We start from the raw sequence: 15,000 nt of genomic DNA, 5'->3' as shown, positions 1-15,000 counted from the left end.
TTTTTTTTTTTTTTTTTTTTTGTTTTTTATTTCATTTATATATTTTTTTTTTTTTTTTTTTTTTTTTTTTTTTTTTTTGTCTAATGTTAAATTCCTTGCATGATAACAATGATGTAATTATCTTTTTCAAAGTTATCCCAAATCAGGTACTCAAGCAAACATTCCAGTTCTCAGAGGTACACTACAAATCCAAATGATTGCAGAAAGAGTCCTGGTGAAAACAAAAAAATAAAAGATTGTGTCTTTAAGCACATCTAAAAGGAATGTGTAGCATTTTTCTAATTTTGCATCTACAAAAGAAAGGTGTGGGTATTGTAAGTTATGCTAAACATTAAATATTACTTTTTATTAAAATCAGCACGGTGAGTGAAAATACAGCATATTTTTTTAAACTGTTTAGTTATTAATAAAGTATTTGCTTTTTCTAGAATATTATCATGGCAAATTTGTTTTGTATTGCCAAGATCAGCTGGGCATTTTGTTTTTATTATGCATAGTCTTTTGTCATTTTTTGCACTGCAAGTTAATTTGACTGCTGTGCATAAGTGAAGTGAGCAATTCAGTAATTAACTTTTGTGTTTTAAAATGTATGAACTTTAATTAGATTTCATTATAAACAAACAAATGTCAACCATAATTATAAGCTCCTTGGTTTAACCACATATTATCCCTTTTCAAACAAACTTGATGTCAGACAAATTAAAATCAAGCAGCCAGCAATTTTGAGTTGAATTTTACATGATCTGCCAGTAACCTGATTACTTTAACTTCAATATCATTACAGGAAAAGTATTTCAGGAAAAATAATTACAAGAATTCCAACAGGAGACAAGCTTAATTGTATTGATTCAAAAGATGCATGTATATAGGAACCATGTTGAAGGAATAATGTTATCTTAAATCTACAGTTACTATTAAAATGATATTGTCTGGCATGAAAAAGGCAATCTGAGATCAGTGTCTTGAAAAGCAGAGATACAAAACTAACTGAAATAATTATCTTTACCCCATTATACTTTGAGCAACAAAATATCAATGTGGAACAACTTCAAGGCATGAAGGTTTGCAGGTTTATTTACTGACTGGTGTATCTATTAGTACCAGGAACAAGTGGAGCTGTCAGGACATAATGAAGGTAAATGATTAGTTAGCACAGAGACTGAGCTCTTCTTCAATGCAATAAGAGTTAATTAAAGTTTACCACCAAACATCAACCAAAGCAGGATGTTGATCAGGTTTCAGCATTAAGTGCAAACAGACAATGGTTGGCAGCAATTAGTGCAGCTATCAAATGACATGCAATGATAATTATACATTTAAAACAGCTAAAGGGCTTGTGGAGGGGAGGGAAGGATCTCCTCAGCTTCTTTGACTACATACAGTCAAAGTGCAGGAAACAGGTATCAGATATTTCACTTCAATACTGTAAATCAATAGAATTAAAAAAAAGGGGGGGGGTTGTACAAGCACATTATCTAAAAGAGGACAATTCACTGTACATGAAATGGAAGAAATCTTCAGATGACTCCTAACAAAGATAAGTACTAGTTAGATGAAATAAATTACTTTGCTGCTGCCACTCACACTGACACGCATAAACAGCAAAGTGTTTGGAGTTTAAAGGCTAGAGGCTGCAGCTTTATTACAAATTTCTGCGCCAGACTCAAGGTTACCTGGTATCTTTAGTCCCTGTGGCCATGTTCAGAGCGCGAGAAGGCCCAGAAGGACCACGGGCCTGAAGCCTCTGACCACAAAAGGGAGGCTCATACGCTAGCTGCAAGCTGGCTGCGAGGAAGCCYGGGCTTACCAGAGGCGATTACCTGGTATCTGAGGCACAGCCTAAGGCGCTTCCACACATCCGCTCCTCTCCACCCCCTCCGATCAGCATATGCCTGAAGTTCTGCCTGCTCCCAAACTTATGCCCAACTTTGGGAAAAGAAAAAAAAGGGACAGAGAGCCGGAACGGCCTCTTTGCACAACGGACGAATACCGTGCAATGCTCACGGCACACAGGCACACTAATAACCTGGACTGCGCCAAGGACCCCTTAGTCCTTTCTTTGCTGCACCCCCGGTCGGTCATCAAGGCCTTGTGCTCAGCCATGGTAATGGTGGCAGCTASCAATCGGTCATACAACGGAGCTGGCACCAAACTTAATTTTGATCTGCAATTTCCATTACAAAGGCAAAGGAAAGATGACAAACTTGCGGCCGCACCTCAGTAACAACACGAGGTTAAGGAAAAATTCCTTTCAGCCCAAAGCTGGCAGTCTGCTGCACCACCTCAGCATGAAAGTTGGATCCTGTGAAGTTGAAACAGCCCCAACGCTGCACTCTCAAACACATGGGAAGGACAGGAAAACAGGTAACTCTCCCTCCAATGGCCAGTAGCCATTATTAACCGATATAGCCAGACGGACAAGCATCTACACGTCTCATGTTCAGACAATTCCTCGGTAAACTCCCCACATCCTGGAGACGGAATAACTCACCCTCTCTCCTGTTGTGCTGAAACAGTGCAGGTAATGCGATTCCGCAGTTAAACACCTATGCGCTTTGATATCAGCTGAATAGGCCCGATAATTATGATCCCCACCTCAAATACATCAAAATTTCTTCAGAATCTTTATAGACATCACAGTGGCAAAAAACACCCTGCTCGTCCCAGATATTTAACAAGAAGGAAAGAGAAGAGGCTTACCAAAAGACAAGAACTAGCAGATTTCCAAGAAAGCTAAGCTATGACAAATTAAAAACTGATGATGAGAGGGGAAAAGGGGTTAGGCAGTAGAACTCATTGCTGCAGGAAACCATTGAGATGAATTTACTGAGGTTAAAAAAAGAGAATGGAAATTGGCTGCCAAAAGTATCCAGAGTTATTGTAATGAATGTGAACAAAAACATTTGTAAGGGATATTAAACCTTGCTCTTCAGAGGTCTAAAAAATTTGCATTTGCAATCACAGCAAGGCAGGCACATACAATAGCTTATCCCTCATCTGCCTACTGTGATATTCTTCAGAAGCATCTTGTACAGACCAGTTAAACAGAGAAGAGGATAGTTAGACCAGAGTCCCAATTTGGAAATCAGTATGTTCCTATGGAAGGAATTACACCTTCTGAGTAAAGAAATGCCTACAGCAGGGAGACTGACCTTAGCTTTTATATGAACTAACCCATGCAAAAATACCAACAGCACTGGTTGGTATTTAAATAAGTTGTATTCCAGTGTGTTTCATGTCAAACTCAGAAAAATCTCTTTTTAAGATTTCAAAGACCATATTTATTTTAAATGTACTATTTTTTTCAATAACCAAACCCACATACATATGCAAAATACATTAAGATTGGTTTTGTTAAAATGTTGGCTACCAATTGTGATTTGTACTGGAATGTGTATAAATTCACATTGCTAAAATTATTTTAACAAAATGTCCTACTGTTTTGCATAGTTACTGGGCTGCAGCCTAGAGCAGTTCTACAGATTTTTTTTTCCACTAACAAACCTCATTTTCCCAACTAATTCTGTTATGCTAGGGATTTGTGCACAGAGTTGGCTAATCCCAGTATTTCCCTAGAGCTGCATCTAAGCTATGGCCCACTCCCAGCACAAAAGTGTCTCCAAAAGCCCTTTCGCCCCCTTCAGCACTGATACACTCATTGGTCCTGACATTTTCACTTCAGCCATGACAAATGAGCTGATGGCTGTGATCAGATTGCACACGAGGACTGCTTTATCAAAGACGTATCATTAACTCTCATCACTGTCTTCCATTATGACTCTTTTGGTCAAATCTGTTGTGAAAATGCAAGTCGGTTTAAAAACATATCCTAGGCATAGCAGCAAACAAACTTCATTAAAAAGCAGAAAAGAAAACCAGATTCAGACAGGATCAGAAAGAGACTAGCGTTAACTAAATGTTTCTCTGGGGATTTAAGTAACTGTACTCAACCTCTGCCCCAGTGCAAACATGGCAGTTGACCGTCTTCTAAAGGTCCCTTCCCCCACTGTGGATTGCCAGCACCACTTTGCCTTTTTTAGAGAAACAAAAATAAAGCAACAGAAATCACGTATGCCTAAAAACTAAGTCAATCTTTTTTTTTTTCCCTTTTGTTTTTTTGATCTCAAAACTATTTTGCATTTTTGTGTGTCTACATTTATCAAAACATCTGAGTTTTTAACGAATCCCTTAAAGAATATAAAATGGAATATAAAATATCCACTTGAATCGCAGCCACACAATCATACTGTTTTCTGACTCACATTAAAAACACTAGCATAAAACGCTGTCTGAAACAGAAATCTCTCAGTTCACTATGTGTACTGCAACCTTTCTGTCAAGTTAGAACCTAAGTTCCTGCTGCATAGTTCTTGTTACATCTAGAGGGTTTACAAAGTATATATTTGTCATAACCTCTTCTAGTAATTCATCTGAGAATACACATCCAGACGGAGTCAACTGTAACACAACAGATCTTGGGAATGGAGGTCATGCTTTGAGATAAAGTGCTATTCACTTTTGGACCATGCAAGAAGCTCTTTATTCCTGTTCTTATTGGCATCAGTTCCCCCTTACCAGAGCAAGAACAAAGCCAAGTGCTCGTGTGAGGTTTATGAATAAATCAGAGGTGAGCCACTTTAAGTGCTGCCCATGATTTCCTTGTTGACAGTGAGCACTTAAACAGGCTTCTATGACCAGCAACTCCTGGCAAACCTTAATGGCTCCTAATCTGTACCCTGCTTCTTTTCAGGAAAGAAATGACCCACCCCAGTTTTTCTCAAGTCTTCACCTTTTGGGCAACTACTGTCCCACCTTTTTAGAAATTTGCATTGAGGGACTGTCCCATTCCAGTGCCAAGTTTTCACATATAACACCCAACATAAAAAATCACCATTTTCTTCCTTGAAAACAAATGACAGCTAATAAAATATTATTACGCTGTGCAGCCTAAGTAATTCCCAGACAAACCATTACACAATTCAGCGTTTGTTTAAATTGCATAGATTTTTAAATGAACCTAAAATATTTCTAATATATTTGCTTCCAATTGTTACAATCATGTAAAAAATATGCTGAGAGCAAATTCAAGCCATTTATACAGCTATAACTGAAACCAGGAATGTCTGTACTTCCCTGCTATTATATGTATTAAAAAAAAAATCAAAGAGCCTTAAAAATTTGCTTTTAAATAATGACAACATTGCAAAACAGACTGATAGATATGAGTAAACTCAGAGCTGGGCCAAGGAACTCTGGTCCCAAAACATTATCATTCGCATCCAATTGTGGCAAGAAGCTAGGTGTTTCAGTACGTACGTCTTTGATACACAAAACCACTCACAGACCTACGCTGTTCAGCGTTAAAGCAGCAGCCTGCCTGGAGAATAAATTTCAAAATGCAATGAAATCCTTCGCTTTCAAGATTTTTTCTCCCCCCTCTCTGGCTGTGTCACACTCTCCAGATGGTTGAATTTACTCCGTAGTAGCTGAGTTATTGTTACGCTCCCGGTTTCTGCTATATTTAAATACTAACATTTTTGACTCCGTTGTATCTTGCTGCCTTTCCACCCACTCGGGAGAAGTGGTGACCGCACGGCTCTGCCTTGCGCTCTCAGAAAGGGCTCCCAGCAGGGCCGGGGCGGGCGGCGGGCGCTCGCTGCCCGCCAACGCTGCCCGCCGCGTGAGTTGCGCCCGGTGACTCAGTAGATGGCACTCTTCTTTGCGAGGGCCCGATCCAAAGCCAGGGAAATCGATGAGACGGCACCGGACTTCGGACGAGGCCCTAGGTCAAAACTGGAAACTGCAGCAGCGCCGGGGAAGCCATCCGTCAAGGAAGAGATAAATCCAAGGGCCTGAGCACTTGCGACTGTTAAAACTCCAGTGACGCTTTTCAGCGGAGCTGAAACGCCCGTCCTAGCGCGCCGGCTCAGCACCCGTCAGGAAATCGTATTTTGTTTCCCTTCAGCAATCAGTTGCTCCTGCTGGATAAAGCCCTTAACCGTATAGCTGTCCTGCTGCAGAGTCGCTCATGGCCGGCTGTGCCCAGGGTGACGCTTCCCACCCCAGAGATTGCTGCATTTCAATGACAGGCAACGGGATTTTTTTGTGAGCAGTTCATAAAACTCAAAGGATTTCAGGGGTGTGTGTGTGGGGGGGGTGACATTTGCCAGGTAGCTAAATAGTTTGTTTTAGAAGTGTTGCATTGTCTTTAATTTAGACCTTCAGTGCTGTAAGCTAAATCAATGTTCGTATTTCAATTAAAAAAAAAAAAAAAAAAAAAAAAAAAAAAAAACAGAAGGACCGCAGCGAAACCTGCAGGAATAAATTCCCTGTTTAAGCAGCTACTTTTCACTGACAGCCTTATTTTCTGGCGTGGGGAAGGCACATGAAGTGCTAGGTCTTAAATAAGGAAAAACTCTTAATAGAAGGTGGACAGCCATAGCTTCTCACATCTGAAAACCTGGTTTTGAAATCATCACGTAACAGTTGGAAAATCTGAGGATTTTTTCTCTCTTCTTAGGAAAGCTCTGGCCTTCGGAATATCAAAAACTGAAGGATCCTCCCCAACAAGTGAAGAGAAAGGAGGAAGTTACGRGTTTTGTTTTCTTCAAAGAGAGAATACGCTGATCTGTTACACTACCATCTCCTGGAACAAGTGTGGAAATAACTGGGATTACTCCAGATTTCCATCAGCGTCCCAAACGCTGGAGTGCTACCAGTGACAGGTGCCTTGTCACCTCAGATTAGGTGTATTTCTCTCCAAAGGAGCCTCGGTGTCAAAACAGGGAGGAGCGAGCCTGCGGCAGCCTTTGCTCCCAGGCCCTGCGCTCTGCCACTACCTGGGGAGGGGGCAGAATCGCCCCCATCAGCTGCTCCGTCAAACCGCTCCCAGACCCTGCGGTGCCTGCTGCGCCGAGCACATCATCCTTGTAAATGGAAATGGTCGTTCAGAGAGAGGAGATAAAACCCTTTAAATATGATTTTTTTTTACAGGAGTATTTTAAACTGGGAACTGAAGGCCTGATTGGTTTCCTAACTGTATCAAAACTGTACCTCCTTCCAGCTTTACACCCATGTAACTGCCCTTATTTYAGATGAGTTTTTGTTAATTTGGTCTGGGGTGAATAGGAAGAATCAGGCTCTCATTTCTTTGAGGGTTTTTGTGTCCTAGGTTCACATCAACAGAAGCATTTCATAAGGATTTCTTTGTTTTAGGGGCAGAATATTTGTMTGTTTATATACAGCTTTAGATGTAAGTGTGCATCGTTTGTTCCACACACACACCATTGCAGTCTATRTGGTAAATGTTAGTTTTCAGAGTCACCATGGTCTATCTCGTACATACAACCTTTAGTTTGTGAACTCTTGACCTAAAGGACTATAACACCTACTTAGGAGCTGGTACAGCCTATCAGATCAGCATGAGTGCCAAAAGCATGCTAGATTTGTCTGTAAAGAAATCCTAGTTTCTAAGCATATTTAAAATTGTTCTCCAAAGTACCAAATGCAAAGAAAACATATTTTGGAAAAACTGCTTTCTAAACTCCTTTTTTGAAAAATTCAAAGTTGATTCTGAGTAATGTGAACACTAAAAAGAGTGCCTGAATATGGTAAACTTTTATTTAGGTAACTATTGGTTAAACCATGCCTTAGAATATTTTGTTTAAACAGAAAAAGGACAGAAAAAGGCATTCTGCAATAGGGCTGCCACATTTCTGCCTGGCACAAAGTTTTCAGGCTTAGTTTGGAATTCTTGAAAAGCTGTAGTTATACTAAAAACACTGGTATCAAAGTGCTACAGAGTGACAATTAAGAAGAAAAAAGAAATATAGTAATATAGATTAAAGGCCAAATCCTGCTGTCCTTATTTATGCAAAACAAGTTTGTCTGTACAGTTCTGCTGAACCCTGATAATTAGTGATGTGTGTACCATTTTCTTTGGGGAGAGGGGGAAACATCGGGCGGGGGGGGGAGAGAAACACTGCCACCAACCATACAAAACCTGCTAGGTTTGTTTTACCTATTAGGTAAACACAACTGTCAAAAGATAGTGTTTTTTTTTTTTTTTTTTTTTTTTTTTTTTTTGTCTGTGCGTCTGTTCGTGTAAACATGTTCTGCATTACATCTCATTCTGTAAAATCCTGAATCTCAGTATCTAAATGTTCTGGGTTTCTGCCCATTCAGTAAGAATGCAGACATCACATAAGTTATTATTAACCCATGTGTTATCCAGTTCTACAGTGGCTGGAACGTTGCCAGAGACAACACATGGTGCTTGGTTAACAATATTTTAAAATATAAATGAATTTATTTTTTAAATTAACACATATTTCTTATGGAAATACACTAATAAGTTGTTCCCAGAATGAAAGAATATCCCATTGGCATGTCTCTTATTCTTTTAAAATAAGTTTTAAGGAATTTCATAAAGTTAACAGCAAAACATTTTCAAGCCCTACGGAAGGTCTCTATCTTTGTCTAAAAAGCAAGAATCTTTATGACTTTATTATTACCAAGCACTTCCTGCATTTGCAATTTTACTTAATTTATCCATAAATTATTCTAATTTCTTAGAAGCATCTCTAGCTATTTAAGTGTTATCAAATCAAGTCTAACACTGAACTAACAAGCATTTACAAACTAAATGTTCTGCAAACTAACAACTGCCCCCCCTCCAACAAGTTAATAGTTAGTCTAACTACCAGCAGCTTTCCACAGTAGCTCTAAATCGGTAATTATGTTGACCTGAAAAAAAAAGAAYCTATTTAATATGCATACACACAAATAATTATCCACACTGCATTTGATTTACATACATACAAAAGAACCACTTCCCACTTTCAAAAGTGGCTCAACACTTATGGTATTTTAACTGCCCTAATTACTGTTGAGAGAACATAATTAGAAGCACTGATCACATTGTCAACAGCTAACCAGTTGCAGCCCTGTCTCGGGGCCTGATCCTGCTCCAGCTGAAGGCGGCAGGGCCAGCCCCGCCCGCAGAGGAGCAGCCRGGGCCCTTCTCGCCACCTGAACCTACCGTAAATGTTTTAAATAACCTGAGCACACTGATAGAGTCACGACGAAAGCCTCACTCATTACGTGCACGTATTAATTTTTATTGTAGTAAGCTTTCTCTGCTTGAAAAGCCTAACTAAGAGAGTAATTTTTTCCCCAGAAAGGCTTATATACCACTTAAACACTTAGCACTGAGTCAGAACTCATAACTTTTTCCAAAAGAGAAATAGTTTAATAATTAAAATAGATATTGACTAAATCCTGCTTCCTTGAATACCGAACTTTATTAGATTATTTTGCRTTGATGCGTAATTTCCATTGGCAACTTTCAAAATAACTCCTTCCCTCCCTGACGCCCCCCCCTCCTTCTTCTTTCCCCCAAGCAAAGTACTGGGAAGCCTTGCTACCCAATAGTCAATATTTGGTTTGCCTGTCATGTTCCGGGAACTCTTCTACATACAAACCTGTGTTTATCATCCTTTCACTGCACTATTCTCATACATATTACTTCACATGATGATGGAAACTCGGGGCATCTTATAAAGTTGCTGAAATCCGAGCTTCTGCTTGTTTTCTCAAGTCTTGGACAAACATAACTTTAGGGAGAGCTGAACATAGGCATAAAGAAAGAGGAGCCTGCATTTTCATCTTCCTTTCATCTCAGTCATTCAGTCAACCATTCAGTGCCCTATTCAACAGAGCTTTTCATTATGCAAAAAAATGCTAATCCTTTTCCGATGCTTTCACACTTGTATAAACCCCCATTCCTTCGACTGAAAAGCAATTATATCAGTTTACCTTTCTGTCAAAAACAGGATTAATATTCCAATACCAGAATCTCCTTTATTTTCCTATCTTTTGCTTTAGGAAACTGGAGATTATTAGCGGAGGTATTCCTTAGAGCAAGACTACATTATTTTAAATATGATTATTTTAGCCAAAGAAAGAGGGAACGGGGAGGGGGGGGGAGGAGGAGGGGGAGGAGGGAGAGCAAAAACTTCAGTTGCTGCGGAAACTCTTTTCAGTGACAGAACTGACCTTCCCTTTGCAGAGGCCTGAATAGAATGAGCCTCACTCTGGTCTATTAATCAGAAACAAATTATGAAAGAATGTGGCTGGACTGGTTGACACTATCCTGTCTTGGGAGACTCAGTAACAGCCTAGTAACAATGTCCTCTTCATGGGTAATGAACAGCCATGACAAATGGGGCAGAGAAACTATTTATTTGCATATGCAAATTCTCACACAAGGGAAACATGTACAAACAAGTGTCATTGTAAGGTGGATTAGGCAAACAACGCTTTCTTTTTAGGACATTCTGCAGCCCAGAACATTAGTCAGCACAATTAAACCAGTCTCCATGGAGACTAATGAAATTTCACCATGGTATGAGTTAAATTAGATAGCTAGTTATGTGTTTTCACAATCCAACTTGAAATCCATTATTGTTTCAGAACAATACAGCAATTGTGCCTGGCTGATCTTTGCCAGCTCAACAAGCTCCTAAGTTGACAATTTGCATATGTTAATATAATTAAGCACTAATTACATGAAACTTGTACATATTCACATGCACTTTCCCTGGGCGCTTCTCAGTTTGAACCTTGGCCAAGTCTTTAACCCTTTGAATGAATTTGGAGCAGCAAAGCTCTGCCTTCTGGGTACAGCCCCAAGGCAGATGCAGAAAAGCTCTTCATTTATAAACACAAAGCTTAACCTGGCTTCTCATATTTCTATCAACAAGGCTAGAAAATATTTTTGTATGTGCTGGGATAGGAGAAAGGGGGGCAGGGAGGGAGCGAGGGCTAGGAGTTCTTCAGAGACCCCTCTCTGATACCTTTTTTGCATAGGAAAACATATATATTTACCCACATAACATGTTACAAACACATGTATTGCCATTGTCACCGATTCCTTAAGATCTGAATTGTCAAAAACTAGGCTGGGTTTTATGTCAGTGCTCTCAGAGCCACAAAAATGGGAATGAGAAAAGGAAGAAAAAGAGCAAGCAGTAACTAATGAGCTTTACATAAATATATGCAGAGGCAATTAAGCAGTGTTAATTACTATGACAGCAGTTAATTGAATATAATTAGATATTTTAAGCTACTGACTAAGGCATAGTTAAGATTAATTTTATTGAGATTAATTGTAAATAAGAATAGATTAACTGTGTGTTTTGACAGGCATAAAAAGTAGTTCTGCAAATTAACTAGGAGAGCAGAAACTAGCACAAAAATCATATATTATTTTAATGTCACACCTCAGAATCATCTGCTCAATAAACATGACTTTTCAAACCCAAACAGACAGGAATCTTGAAGAAAAACAAACAGCTTGCAGAGATTAAAGAGCCTTTTGTCCTTTTTCATGTGCATTTCTTTTAGCAGACTAAATTAAGCGAGTCTGGTGTACGTTTTTAGGAAGGAACATTTCACACTGAATGGAAAAAATGTTCTATCACATATGAAATTCATGCAGCTGTGCGGAACTTGGTCCAGATGGTCTAAGACTATAAAACAACACTAAATGATAGACAGTAGGGCCTTCCCAAGATTATGTGATAAAGTCACAACCTCATATTTTGACCTAAATTTTCTGTCATGTATTATTTCCTTCCAGATCAGATAGCTCCATTTTAATTTTTAACTGATCGTGAATATTCAAAGGAAACTCTTAATAAACACTGCTGATAAGCATCTAAGTAGAAATCATAAAATATTTACAAAATGTCCCTTAGCTTCATTAAAACATTGCTGAAYCCTAAGTGCAGAAACAGTGCCCTGGCTTTCCCAGCAACACTAAACTGTTCACACCACTTAGCTTAAATAGGTAAAAATTCCTTGTTTTAAATATGCTTCAAAGAAAATCCAAAACACATTCTACCAGCAGATTAATTCATGCATGCTGTTTAAGAAAATTAACAACAAGGCTGAAGAATGCTGAACAAATCACTAATAAGAAAGGAGCTTCAATTGATTTTGAAATAAATCAATATGTGATTAACACAATATTTTTAAAGCAGTAGAATGTATATATATTATATAAACATATATATTATATTTTCAATACCTTTTTAGCTCTTAATCGAACAAGGGCTTTACAACAGTGAGCATGTCCCTATATTGACTATCAACTTCTTTGGAATACCTTTAGTCTTTTATAACGAAAATCCAAAAARACGGTCTGTGAAACAAGCCTACGACAAGCCATTCTGCAGTGAAAGATTTTAAATCATCCAGCCTCTTCTAATAGACTTGAGACTTATTGAGGTAGAAACCATAAAAAATGAAGAAGGGAAATTTAATCCCTGAAATATTGATTTGCACATTAATATCATATAGGCAGAGGGCAATTTGGCTTCATGGAAATGACACATTGTCGACCCTTGGTGAAGTCAGAGCCAATCTAACTGCTGAACATGTCTGAATCTCAAGAGTTATTAAGGGCTTCCCTTCTTGCCTTTATGACTTTTCTTCAGCCTACCAATGCAATCTTAAATGTATTATCTTTAAGAAATAATTGTAAAACCTCAGGGGTTTTCCAGTTAATGGAAGGGAGGCTAAACCACATCAGATTCTGAAATGCAACATTAAACCCTTGCAATCAACAAAACCACCTCAATTCTCATCCATCCAGTGCAGGATCTAATATTGTTATTAGAGATAATCAAATTTCATTGTGTAAATTTAGGCTCATGGTCAGAATGAAAGCAGTAAATTCAGCAATATTAAACAGTGATTTTTCTCGGCCCCCTTTATATGTTCTTTGCTGGTGCACCATCTTCACAAATAAACCTAAACTATTCAAAAAGCTAGGAATAAAAACGTGTCCCTATTCTGAAAGATGCACATAATGCGATTTACCATCTTTACAGTTTTCCTTTAGTTTTAACTTGATCTAGTGGACAAGTTTCATTTTCGAGAATAATAAACCAGTATCACTGCATAAACCAAACAGCAGGTACTATTACTGTGACTTACACAGATGGTTTACCTGACCTTTCTTTGTTCCTTGGGTAGGTTTCACTTTTGCAGATTTATGACTTTTCCTTCTATATTTCATTGACCCTCTATGTTCATTATCATAAAAATGAAAACTATTGAATACATGTTTATGTTGACAAAGTCCAAAAAGCACACAACTACAGGATAAAGAGATGCTACAATGCAGYGTGTGGATCTCTAGATCGTACACTATAAATATTCAAGCACAGATAGCACGAATAACTGAATAATCCTGGTGAGCCCCAGCTCTGGAGCCAGGTGCAAGAGGTTAAAACAGCTGGCTAGCCATCTTTTATTTTTGTGTGCCTTCCTACCGGCTGAAACCGCAAACCTTGAAAACCAGCAGATATTCCCTCAAGGTTGATTGTCCTTTTTTTTTTTTTTTTTTTTTTTTCAACCAGTTTAGTAGGATCCCTCAGTCAAGAAAAGACTGAAACTCCTTAAATACAGTCAGTTGAATAGGAAGTGGAGCAATGATGGTTAAGGCTTCCCCCCCCAACCTTCAACCCCCCCATATATTTCAACAATCTTCTTTGTACACCTTCCCTTCCAAATGTTTGTATTCCTAATTTCAAAGAAAAGCACTCCAGCTCGTTCTGTCAGTTTTGCCAGTAAATATAAAGTAAAACAAGTGTTGATGGCACTGAGAGTGTTACATACCCAGGCTGTGTTTTTGCATTGCTCTCAATGGAAGCGATCGATGCCCATGTCACAGTCGCGTCCCAATCGCAGCCAAGTCTCTGCCTCAATCTAACCAACAACAGGCAGGGCTGCAAAAGCTTCTCACTACCTCTTCCATCCATCCACCACCAAACTAAAAATATAATGCTACATATGATCTTTTTAAACACTCCAGTACCGCTGCTAAGGATCGAGCCACTGAAAATCCAGGAAAAACATATTGAAAAAAAATACACCACCAAAAAAAAAAAAAAAAATCCTCACAGCAACCACCCCAAAAGCACCAGAGCCCTCTGTTTCCACTGTCTTTCTCTCTCTCCTCCTGCCAACTACATAATCCTCGATAAAGGTTAATAAAAAGAAAAATTAAAAAAAAATGTGGAGAACGGAATGGAGCCGAGGAAATGCAACTGTCAGAAAACGGGATGGTCAGACTTCCTGAGCGAACCTGCCTGTGTCTGGCTTAATGTAAATCCACCATCTTCAGCCTGGCAAGTTGTCTTTTGGTTGGTGTTTTTTTTTTTTTTTTTTTTTTTTTTGGTGGGGAGGGGGGTGTTATGTTTGCGATCTCTGCCTTGGTACCTAAGGAGGAAGAGGAGGAGGAGGGTGTGTTACTGAATGGTGGCTAAAGCCTCCTCGGGACGGCGCTGAGGTGAAGCAAGCTGAACCCGACTGATGCGGCTCCTCTCTCGGTTGGACCCAGTGCCCTAAGCAGCCGAGGAGAGACCCCCGGCCGCCCGGCTCGCAGGTAACAAAAGAAATACCAACACGGGCATTTTCTGCTGCTGCTGCTGGGGAGGCCGGGCCCGGGCGGGGGGGGGGGGGAAGAGATGCTGCAGGGGAGGAGTGGAGGGGAACCGCCGCAAGTTGGCATCGGATGGGGGAAAGTTTATTAGCATTTTTGAAGGAAAATTCATGTCAGGCAGGAGGGGGAAGCAGGGACGCGTCTGCCATTAGCCGCCGTGATGGGAAGGGATGCACTTGATTCTGGCACGAGCAGTTAGACAGAGCAGGCACCGAGCTGCATTCTCTCTGTCTGTGGGCTTTTATTATTATTATTATTATTTATTATTATTATTATTTTATGATTGATTGCCTTTTTTTTATCTTAGTCCTCGGTTGAAAAAAAAAAGACATTTGTCCCGCAAAACAACTACCCCCCGGCCCCCGCTTCACAAATCTCAGCAAGGCTGCGCTCCAAAGCGCCCCGGACCCTGCCCGCCGGCAGCCCTCCCCGCTGCGCGGAGCGCGGCGCGGCGCGGCGCGCATGATGCCGGCGGGGGCCCGGCAGCC

The 15,000-nt window shown here is 39.7% G+C and overlaps 1 protein-coding gene across 3 annotated transcripts in view; it reads right to left on the bottom strand.

Annotated features, from left to right (window-relative positions):
* The window catches only part of ZFHX4 (zinc finger homeobox 4), a 146,889-nt gene that overhangs the window by 130,465 nt on the left and 1,424 nt on the right, over positions 1–15,000 (bottom strand). The window contains exon 1 of one of the 3 annotated variants that reach the window (XM_085314306.1): positions 13,687–13,951. The exons of the other annotated variants lie outside the window; for them this stretch is intronic. The gene's annotated coding sequence lies outside the window, so the exon portion shown is untranslated. Of the gene's footprint in view, positions 1–13,686; positions 13,952–15,000 lie in introns of those variants that run through there. 3 annotated transcript variants of the gene reach the window in all.

The sequence above is a fragment of the Rhea americana genome, unplaced genomic scaffold, assembly GCF_003343005.1.
Source record: "Rhea americana isolate MKP2758 unplaced genomic scaffold, rheAme1 scaffold_40, whole genome shotgun sequence".
Taxonomy (NCBI): Eukaryota; Metazoa; Chordata; class Aves; order Rheiformes; family Rheidae; genus Rhea; species Rhea americana.
This window is presented reverse-complemented; position numbering and strand designations above follow the sequence as displayed.